The sequence below is a fragment of the Sinocyclocheilus rhinocerous genome, unplaced genomic scaffold (assembly GCF_001515625.1).
Source record: "Sinocyclocheilus rhinocerous isolate Xijiao unplaced genomic scaffold, SAMN03320098_v1.1 scaffold908, whole genome shotgun sequence".
Classification (NCBI taxonomy): Eukaryota; Metazoa; Chordata; class Actinopteri; order Cypriniformes; family Cyprinidae; genus Sinocyclocheilus; species Sinocyclocheilus rhinocerous.
Genome location: NW_015663508.1, coordinates 135,946 through 146,910, shown reverse-complemented (window position 1 = coordinate 146,910; position 10,965 = coordinate 135,946). Strand labels below are relative to the sequence as shown.

The following is a 10,965-nucleotide window of genomic DNA, read 5'->3' as shown; positions in this document are numbered from 1 at the left end:
GATTTTAAATGCATCTGATTGACAGATAAATCATGGTTGATCTATCAGTCAGATGCACATAAAATGCATGCACTCTTATTTCATTGTTGTTGCTAATGTTGAGGTTATTTTAGCTTCGTACATTTAGTTTAACTGCACTGTTAAAGAGGGCGATTTTCACCATTCAACTGAACTATGTGCATGTATTTATGATACTGTATATGACCACGATATGAGAATTTATTTCATGATATCTAAATTATATATATACTATATATTATATTATATATACACACACACATAATTATTTATTAATATGCAAAAAAAAAAAAAAACAGGAAGGGGGCAAAAACCTTTTCAGAGCACTGTATAACACTCATTTGTGTGACCAAAATCAACAGAGTATTTTTAGTGTCTTTCTTACTGATCTTAAAAAAAGTGAGCTGGTCGCGCCGGCGCGACCGTCGACCCCAGGGAGATAAAAATATAACACCTTGGAGTATTTCATCCTTGCAGTTTGATAATTTACCTCTAATCATCCAAAGAGTACCGGTGGTTACATAAAGAGACCAGTGCAGCATTCTCGACTTTTGTTTTTTTTTGTAAAGATTTATTATACCATTTTGAAAATGCCCATTTTGAGTGGAAACGAAAATGCTCCGGTTACTAACGTTACCTCGGTTCCCTGAGATAAGGGAACAAGCGTTGCGTCGCTGATGCTTTTGGGGAAACTCCTGTTTACTCTGATACTGAAGCCTGATTTGTTCACGTTCGTGTAGCTGCACAAACCAATGGCACTTCAAATGGCCAAAAGTGGAGGAGCTGACCTCTATAAAATCTCCCTTCCCTTATCTCAAGGAACAGAGGTTACGTTAGTAACCGGAGCGTTATCCTTTCAAACGGTCTCTCCCATTCAGTGTTAATTTAGTTGACGAATAATTTTCGTCATAATTTTCGTTAATGACATTTTTCACAGGCAAAAATGAGACGATAACGAAATAAAAACTCGTTTTGAATGACAAAAACGGATGGAGGAGCTCGACAGGGTCTACAGTACGGACACTCTGGAGCAGTTTTAGCAAGCCGACAATAAACCGGGTCCTCTCAGTGCCTCTACCCGTTTGAGGTGAGAACACAGGAGGATACTGGCTCCACACGAAGGCTATAGAATCTAGCAAACTTGTTGGGGGTCGCCCAGCCCGTAGCTCTACAAATATCTGTCAGCGAGGCACCACGAGCCAGCGTCCAGGAGGATGCAACACTTCTAGTAGAGTGAGCTTGCAACCTGAGCGGGCAGGGCACACCCTGTGCCTGATAAGCCAGGGTAATGGCATCCACTACCCAGTGGGCAATCCTCTGCTTAGAGATGGCCTTCCCCTTCTGCCGGCCTCCGTAACAGACAAAGAGCTAGTCTGAGGTCTTAAAGCTTTCTGTCCGGTCTACGTACCATCGGCTGGGTCTGCCTCCTCCGGGGGCAGCGCTCGCAGGTTCACTACCTGATCCCTGAAGGGGGTAGTAGGAACCTTGGGCAGCCCAAACTCTAGGCACGAACCATTGACCGAAAATGCGTGCAGGTCCCCTACCCTCTTGATGGAGGCCAGTGCAAGCAGGAGCAGAGTTTTCATTGATAGAAACTTCAGCTCAACTGACTACAAAGGCCCAAAATGGGCCCTGCTGTAGTGCTTTGAGCACTAGAGACAGGTCCCAAGAGGGTATAGAGGGGGGCTGGGGAGGATTTAACCTTCTCGCCCCCTTAAGGAACCTGATGACTAGGTCATGCTTCCCTACCGATTTCCCTTCCACGGGGTCATGGTTAGCAGCAGTCGCAGCGACATCGACTTTAAGGGTGTAGGGAGACAGCCTTCACTTCAACCCTTGCTGCAAAAAGGAAAGCATGACCCTGATCGGGCATCTCCGGGGGTCTTCTCAGCGAGAAGAACACCACTCAACGAACAGGTTCCACTTCAAGGCGTAAGCATGTCTCGTAGCATGTCTCGTAGACAGTGCTCTTGCCGAAGTGGTGTCAACTACCTCCTGGGGTAGGCCACCTAGAACCTCCGCGTCCCATCCAGGGACCAGACATGAAGTTTCCAGAGGTCTGGAGGTGGGTGCCACAGAGTGCCCCGTCTCTGAGTCAGTAGATCCTTACTAAGAGTAACTAAACATAAATTATCTTTTTCAATCTTCATATTGTTTTATTTGTTCATTAGCACTGTTGATAAATTGAGGAACATTTGTGTTGGATAAAAAGTGAGTTAACACATTAGCAGCTACCTCAACGTGTAAATGCAGTATTGAGCAGATAAATCACAGAGGAAAATTGACTATTGTCTGGATGTTACAGGGACAGATGAGACACACGTGTGTTATCCGGTGCAGAGTGACTGATGAAGGAATGCTGCCATCAAAAGCTTTGAGTGAGTACACTACAGAAATGAATGAAACATCTTTTAAATCTTAAGTTGTATTTTATTTTCATTATTGTAATTTCAAACAGAGTTATTAGAGCACTTTTCTTATTCTTGATTCCTGTGCATTTGCTGCAGAGCTTTTGTGGTGGAGCAGGACCTGCAAGGAAAGGTGACGGCAGCATTTGTGGAAAAAAGAGAAGACCTGAAACTAAAACAAAGTAAGATCATTTTTTTTAACTTCTAATACAGAAATGAAATGACATTGTGCTGTTAAAATGACTGCTTTTGTATTGTGTTTTTCAAATCCATTTTTTGCAGGATCTGAAATGTCTGCAGACTGCTGTGTGCAGTGAGGATGGAGAGTCCACAGCAGCACAAGGATTGAACAGCATTGAGGCAAGCAAATAATGACTGAATTTATATGTTTTGCTGAAGTAACGCTTTAAACCCCCCAAATAGAAATTGTATGAAATATATGTATGCATTTATATTATAGTAGTACCTTGAAGAAATAAACTTGAAGAAATAAGCAACTTTATTGAGCGTCTGTGCCCAAGACACAAAAAGGGATTTACAAAAATCCCATTTACATTTATGCATTTGGTAGACACTTTTATTCGAAGTGACTTACAGTGCTCTTATTACAGGGACCCCAATCCCCCTGCAGCAACCTGGAGAAAAGAGCCTTGCTCTAGGACACAAATTAAGCTTTAGCGTTAGTTCTGGCAGGTCACGTGAGTCAAGCTTGCATCAGCTGAGACAAGCTTTCTGATATTCCTTGGTAATCAGACTCCTTTATCTTGAATAAAGTGTTACACTTAAATATTATTAAGTACATTAATGATATCTGCCTTGTTCTGTTCTGTTAACCCTAGGGGGGTTATTATTGCTGCTCTCCCTGCTCATTCATGACAGGCTGCATGGATGGGCAGGGAGGTTTTTGCCCAGAACAGAACCATACCGCCAAACCAAACTTTATGCTAAGTATCTATCATTTTGACGATAGTGGTCCTGACAGAACCAGTGATGACGACTGCAGAGATTGAACCAGTAACCTTCTGCTTACCAGCTCAGTGCTTTAGCCCACAACACCACAAAAGTAATGAAGCTATATCAAAAATTAGCATGTAATCTCTGATCCGTTCATTGCTTGCTTCTATGGCTGCAGTACGCTATGTTTGCTGCAAACTAGGCTACCAATTCTAGTGGGTTTTCTGCATCTTTTTCAGGTATTGAATTAAAGGGGCTTGCTGCTCTTCTTAGCTGCTTATAAACACAAAAGTAATGAAGCTATATCAAAAATTAGCATGTAATTGTAAACATATGAAATAAAATTTGGCAAGAAATGGAATGCTGACAGCATGAGATGTAAAACGTTTTACTTTGTGTAAATGTTTTACAGGTAGTCGTGCTCATGGAGAGCAGGAACACAGATGTTTGGAGCAGACACAGCAGCAATCAGATTGTCCTGCACATGTTCAAGATTTTGTGGTTCAGGGGGACGTCATCATGATCTTCCTCATCCTCTCTGTGCACTCAGGCAAGGACAGCCTCGATGTCTCTTTCCCATCCATGATCAGATTCCAGTCTGACTGCAGCAATGAGGGACATGATGGACAGCAGAGACAGGTGAAGGTGGACAAGGTTGTCAGCTGCTTCATCAGAATAAAGCTGCAGAACTGGAGCAGCTGTTTTGAGATGGCAGTAGGATGTTCACCGTATGTAAATACATCATTGTTAGAAAAGTTTGAATAAAGCTTTGTTTCATGTGTTGTCGACTTTGTTGTTGATTTTCATGGTTACCTTTATTCATTCTTTTACTCATATTCATGTTTCCTCTTGTTGTCAGTAAATAAAATATAATTGTTTCATTAACTTGTGCATTAATTACTTGACTGAAAATTGAGATGTATTCACTTTGGCTGCATTTGTCTAGTTTGTATTCATGCATAGCCACAAATGACAAAACAAATTACATTTAGCTTGTTTTACTAAAATTATATATTTAATTAATTAATTTTGGTCAGCATTTATCATTATTGTAAGTGTTGGGGTGGGCTAGCAATGCATTTTGGGGTAATCTTATTTTTTAAGTAGTAATACTTACATTTTTTGAGTATAATATCAGCAGTCTTCTCCAAAGGCGAGATCTTCAAGCAGCTGCCCGACGTCTCCTTTGTGCAGACATGGAAGCATCAGCGCAAGTTTTACTAGGAAGACTTAATGCCACGTCACATATTACAATTTGATCTAGCCAATCGGCACTCAACACGAGGATATAAAAGCCTTCTACTCACCCTTTATTGTGTTTGCAGATACTGCCGCTGTAGTTTCTTACGAGCGTTCTGTTCAAACCCAAATGTCACAGCAACCTCTCGTTGTCTGCGATTACTCAGACTCAGATAATGATTTCGTTCCACCATCTCCTGTTGCTACTTGGCGTAGCATCCGTCCCCAAAACCGCGACTCTCCATGGGCTCAGTGGCCCTCAGAGAAGATTATCAACACTCTTCAGGCTGCCGGCATTCCTATTAATCAAGATCTGTCAAGAGATGACCTGCTCCTTTTGGCCTTCAACACATTGGGTACTCCACCTGATTCACCTGCAGACACAGCCCAGTCAACTTCAGGAATGCCAGTGCAACCCAAACAAACTGGTAGGAAGCGGTCAGCTAAATCATCTTCGCCTCGCGCAGCAAAAGCCTTATGACATCTGCGTAGTCCTCACAACCTCCGCCTAACTCTGAAGATAATGATGCCAATGCTCAACTCATCCAGGCAGTCAAAAGCCTTTCAGATACTGTTAAAGGTTTCGAATCCAAAATGGCTATCTTTGAGAATGCTCTCCACCTTAATTTTCCTCAAGCTTCCCCCCGGCTTTTCCTCTCGCCTCCGGATCCAACGACCTTTCGAGTGCCCTCACTACATCCTCGGGAATACAGGCACCTAACCAGTTGACTAACACTTCAAGTCAAGACATTAACGCCCTTCCATCGACATTGCATTTCAATCTATCCACTACAGTTCCAGCACAAGCTTTTGGTAGGCGTTTTGTCTCACCTGCTGCAGTAACTGTGTCACCCCAAATAAGACAAAATATTATCCAAGGTAAGGACATCAACCTAGCTACTCTGCTGCTTCCTTCACCTGCAGTCGATCGACAAATGGTAGACTGCGGTGACGTGGCAGTTTTTCTCAAAATGTCCGATCCCAGACTACAACGGAATCTTTCATTTGGAGAATTCGTGATTGCTTTCAGTATTTACAGTGACATATTATGTCAAGTTTTTACTCATCGCAGGGAGGAATTAGACCTTTACTTGGCTATGATGGCAGATTTCAATCAACGATATGGGGGTATGCTATTTTACGAATATCATAAATCCCTCTCTGCAAAGTCTGCATCTTTAGTTACTCTATACAACTCAAGGATTGATTGGTCAATCACGGACACCGAACTCTTAGTTTGTCATTTTGGAGGCCAGACAATTTTGACCTGTCCTAGTAGAACTTCCATTTCTACCAGAAAGACTCTGGAGGTGAAGATAAAACTCAAAAGTATTTATTCACAGAACAAATACAAAGAACAGAATTATTTTGGCGTAGGCCCCATCCGTAGCTTGAGTCTGAAGTTGTAGATTCCAGCTATTCCTGCCGAAGACGAAGGCAGGGCGGAGCCTAACCCAAAAAGAAAGAAGAAAATTAAATACCCACCAGACAAAGTATTTCTTAGAAGATCCTAGAACATATGGACAAAAGAAAAGAAAAGATAAGATGTTTAATTGTCATAATTAAGGTGAGTATAACAAGTGTAAAAAATTTCTCAAATTATAGCTAAAGTATTAGCTTATAGAGTAGAGAAGATGACCACAGAGGCTTCAGAGACATTGAGGCCGCTATAAGCCAGATAGTGATAGAGGCCACGATAGGCCATATAGTGATGGAGGCCACGATAGGCCGGATAATTATAGAGGCCACGATAGGCCGGATAGTGATAGAGGCCACGATAGGCCGCGCAGAGATAGAGGCCACGACAGGAGGAAAGGCCCCGATAGGCCATAGTGAGAAAGGCCATTATAGGCCACAGAAAGAAATACCTCAGAAGGGTACAGAGGGGATACCTGAGAAAGACAGGCCGCAGAAGGAAATGCCACAAAGATAGGCAACAGAGGGGAAGGCCGGAAAGACAGGCCGTAGAAAGAAAGGCCACGAAAGACAGGCCACAGAAAGAAAGGCTAAGTTAAGCCACAGATAATAAACCATAGAGGTAGTTAGGAGTAATATGAATAGGTATTTCACCACCACCAGTAATTGTATATAGATTACCTTGAGGACGGCTTGAAATTATTTGCTGAGCCTTTGAGATGGTTTGTTGTTCAGGTCTAATGTAAGATTCGAAAGCGGAGGATGACCATCTGCCCAGTAACTTGATTGCTGATGTTGGAACTCCGCGTTCAGCAGCAGTTGTGGCCACCCCGATCCTAAAGGAATGGCCGGTGTGTTGAAGTGGTGACAGGCCGCAGATTTCTAAAACAGTGGCTAAATGAGAGCTGAACCAGGCCTTAGTAATGGGTGCACCGTTAGGTAAAATAAATAAAGGAGAGTGAAAAGAAGTGCGGAGACGAATTTTAAGATATCTAATCATGGAGAAATAAGGGCAGAACTGGGAATCATTTTTATATAGAGAATGTGATGCCTGATCCTATTGAGTCGTTCTTGGAGTGCTTGAGGAAAATGGTAAAGACATTAGGTGAAAAACGAACATCTGAAAGAGACAAATCTCGTGAAGATTCAAAACGCTTAGATTCAGACGTAAATTCCCCTGGACGTATGAAGCCGTAGAAAGCTGTTAAAAACAAAGCTTCTAAAAGAACATTAATGTAACCAGTAAACAGACCATTACGTAGGGAAATAATTAGCCGTTGTAAAACCGAGAAAGTAATGGGTAGGTGTTTATCATGAGTTCTGACCGATGATTTAGCTATGCCTTTAAGGAGCAAACGCACAGATGGGACGGAGAAAAGACTTGGATAATCGGGGTTATGATATCTGGCAAAAAATTGAATGCTTGCGAGCAGTTTCCGAATAGAAGTTATCTTTAAATTTCGAGTTTCATAGTTGTTTATAAGCCTGAGGGATGAAACAAAGAGAGTTAAACAAGAAAAGAAGAAAACAAAGGAGATTTAAGCCGATTTTGCTTGTGGATGAAATTAACATATTCAAATGACAACACTTTGGGGTTTTCATAATAAAATATAATATCTTTAAGGATAAAATTGTGGGTCATATTAGTAGGGTTAAAAATATAAAAACTTAAATCAACCCAAAATGTATTGGTTATACTGCAATCACAATAAAAAGGCAGTTGTTTCTCTAACAAGACCACAAAATTAGCAAATTTCATCAACATCAAAATATTTACAGATAGAGGTATTAAACCTGTCGCTCGTATATTTTAAGTTTTTGCGCTTGTAACGTCTTAAGTCACATGATAACGTCAACATGGCAACATGATGTATGGATCGCATTCATACTTAACGAGATTTGGCTGTAGAGTAGAAAAAATAGTTAAAGTTGTTACTAAAAAACAGCCAGAATGATCTCTGTGTGATAACCTGTGGAACCTTGAAACAAACAATAAGATAAACTTCATTTAATAAGATAACCTTCGTTTATTTATTTTTTTTTTAAATTAAAAGTATTTATTCATTTTTTTATTAACTTATTCAAGTTTTTATATATAACTGATTGAAACTATACATAATTGATATGAAATTAAATTGGCTAAAGGTCTGTTGTATACTGTATGTATGTGTGTGAAAAAAACAGTCAAACCAAAATATATTTAGACACCTTCAACATTTCACACATTATCACAGTTTATTCGCTACAGTTTAGAAAATGGTAATACAATATGACAAGTACTCAGAATTAAACTGTGTCAGAACAAATTCAACTTGATAATGTCAGACAACACTTAAGCAAAACATGGTCAGGTCAAAGTGTAAAATTTTTCAGGTCAAATATTTGGTCCCAAATTTTTATATATGTTACTGGTAGTCCACTCTATGAAGAATTTCTGGGCAAGACCACAAAATTAGCAAATTTCATCAACATCAAAATATTTACAGATAGAGGTATTAAACCTGTCGCTCGTATATTTTAAGTTTTTGCGCTTGTAACGTCTTAAGTCACATGATAACGTCAACATGGCAACATGATGTATGGATCGCATTCATACTTAACGAGATTTGGCTGTAGAGTACGTACTCTTTTAGTGCTTGTTAAGTAAGTACTTATTGAAATGAAGTACCTACTCATTGAGTATGCGGTTTTGAACGCAGCCTGTTTTTTTCTTTGACAGCAGCAGGTTTATTGTTAGTCTGCTTTCACTTTAAGACCAAAAGCACAGATCCAATACTGATACACAAAGGGAACACGCTGTTTTAGTGCATGTTACTTTAAATGAAAATGAGCCTTTCCAGAATAGGGCTGTGGCTTTACAGCTTGTACCTCAGGTACTCTTCCAAAACAAAACATCTGTTTGGTTTTGATTATCATGTCTATCACGCCGAAAACTTAATTGTAAGCGTTTTAGAGCCATATAGATTAAACTTTTGATATACGGTTTTCTGAGCGCACACATCCGAAGCACGTATAGAGAAAGCGGCTGTCACATGGCATGTGAGTACTTTATGTCTTATTGCACTTAAACTGTCAAAATCACACAAGTTTAGGTAGAAAATACACATAAGTAACATAAAAAGTCATGGCTGTGAACGTAAACCGCTGGGAAAGAAATCACATGTTTATATTAGATTAGTTTTTAGTGACAGCAGCGCAACTACTGCTGTCTAAGCTGTTAATATGACCCAAACAATAAAATAAAAACAGAAAATCACTCACTGCTCTTGACTGAATAAATTCTGTAGTTTTAATAAGGAGACATTTCTTGAAGACACATTTAAAAGCGGGGACTCCTGAAGCCACTGGCGGGTACCGGCGGGCCAAGCAGAACGCGGCTCTGGCAGTCGCCGTGGCAAAAACTCGGGCCTGTGAGGAGTTCGGTGAGGCCATGGAGAAAGACTTTCGGTCGGCTTCAAAGAGATTCTGGCAAACTGTCCGGTGGCTCAGAAGGGGGAAGCAGTGTTCCGCCAACACAGTTTACAGTAGAAGTGGTGCGTTGCTGACTTCAACTGAGGATGTCGTCGGGCGGTGGAAAGAGTACTTTGAGGATCTCCTAAATCCCTCCAACACGTCTTCCGTAAAGGAAGCGGAGGCTTGGGACTCGGGGGGCTCGTCCATCACCCTGGCTGAAGTTGCTGAGGTATTAAAAAAAATCCGCGGTGGCAAGGCTCCGGGGGTGGATGAGGTTCACCCCGAGTTTCTCAAGTCTCTGGATGTTGTGGGGCTGTCTTGGCTGACACGCCTCTGTGGCATTGCGTGGAGTTCGGGAACAGTGCCTTTGTACTGGCAGACTGGGGTGGTGGTCCCTCTTTTTAAGAAAGGGGACCGGAGGGTGTGTTCCAACTATAGGGGGATCACACTCCTCAGCCTCCCCGGGAAAGTCTATGCCAGGGTAATGGAGAGGAGAATCCGACCGATAGTTGAACCTCGGATTCAGGAGGAGCAATGCGGTTTTCGCCCTGGCCGTGAACACTGGACCAGCTCTATACCATCACTAGGGTGTTGGAGGGTTCATGGGAGTTGAAGGGTTCATGGACCCAACCAGTCCATATGTGTTTTGTGGACCTGGAGAAGGCATTCGACCGTGTCCCTCGTGGCATCCTGTGGGAGGTACTTCGGGATTATGGGGTTCAGGGCTCATTGCTATGGGCTGTTCGTTCCCTGTATGACCAGAGCAGGAGCTTGGTTCGCATTGCCGGCAGTAAGTCAGACCTGTTTCCGGTGCATGGACAGAATTTCTAGGCGCAGCCAGGGAGCGGAGGGTGTCTATTTTGGTGGCTGCAAGATATCGTCTCTGCTTTTTGCGGATGATGTGGTCCTGTTGGCATCATCAAATCAAGACTTGCAGCGTGCACTGGAGATGTTTGCAGCCGAATGCAAAGTGGCGGGGATGAGAATCAGCACTTCCAAATCCGAAACCATGGTTCTCAGTCGGAAAAAGGTGGATTGCCCCCTCCAGGTTTGGGGGGGAGTTGCTCCCTCAATTGGAGGAGTTTAAGTATCTCGGGGTCTTGTTCACGAGTGAGGGAAAAATGGAGCGGCAGGTTGACAGACGGATTGGTGCTGCGTCCGCAGTAATGTGGTCATTGTACCGGTCTGTTTTGGTAAAGAAGGAGCGGAGTCTTAAGGCGAAGCTCTCAATTTACCGGTCGATCTACGTTCCTACCCTCACCTATGGTCATGAACTCTGGATCATGACCAAAAGAATGAGATTGCGGATACAAGTGGCAGAAATGAGTTTCCTCCGCAGAGTGGCTGGGCGCACCCTTAGGGATATGGTAAGGAGTTCAGTCACCCGGGAGGAGCTTGGAGTATCGAGAGGAACCAGTTGAGGTGGCTCGGGCACCTGTTTCATATGCCTCCTGGATGCCTCCCTGGTGAGGTGTTC

The 10,965-nt window shown here is 42.3% G+C and overlaps 1 long non-coding RNA gene across 1 annotated transcript; it reads left to right on the top strand.

Annotated features, from left to right (window-relative positions):
* The first annotated feature begins 2,363 nt into the window (after positions 1 to 2,363).
* LOC107728949 (uncharacterized) lies at positions 2,364 to 2,599 on the top strand. The gene is made up of 2 exons (XR_001638529.1): positions 2,364 to 2,396; positions 2,526 to 2,599. It is a non-coding gene; the product is annotated as an uncharacterized LOC107728949 (long non-coding RNA).
* The last annotated feature ends 8,366 nt before the right edge of the window (positions 2,600 to 10,965 follow it).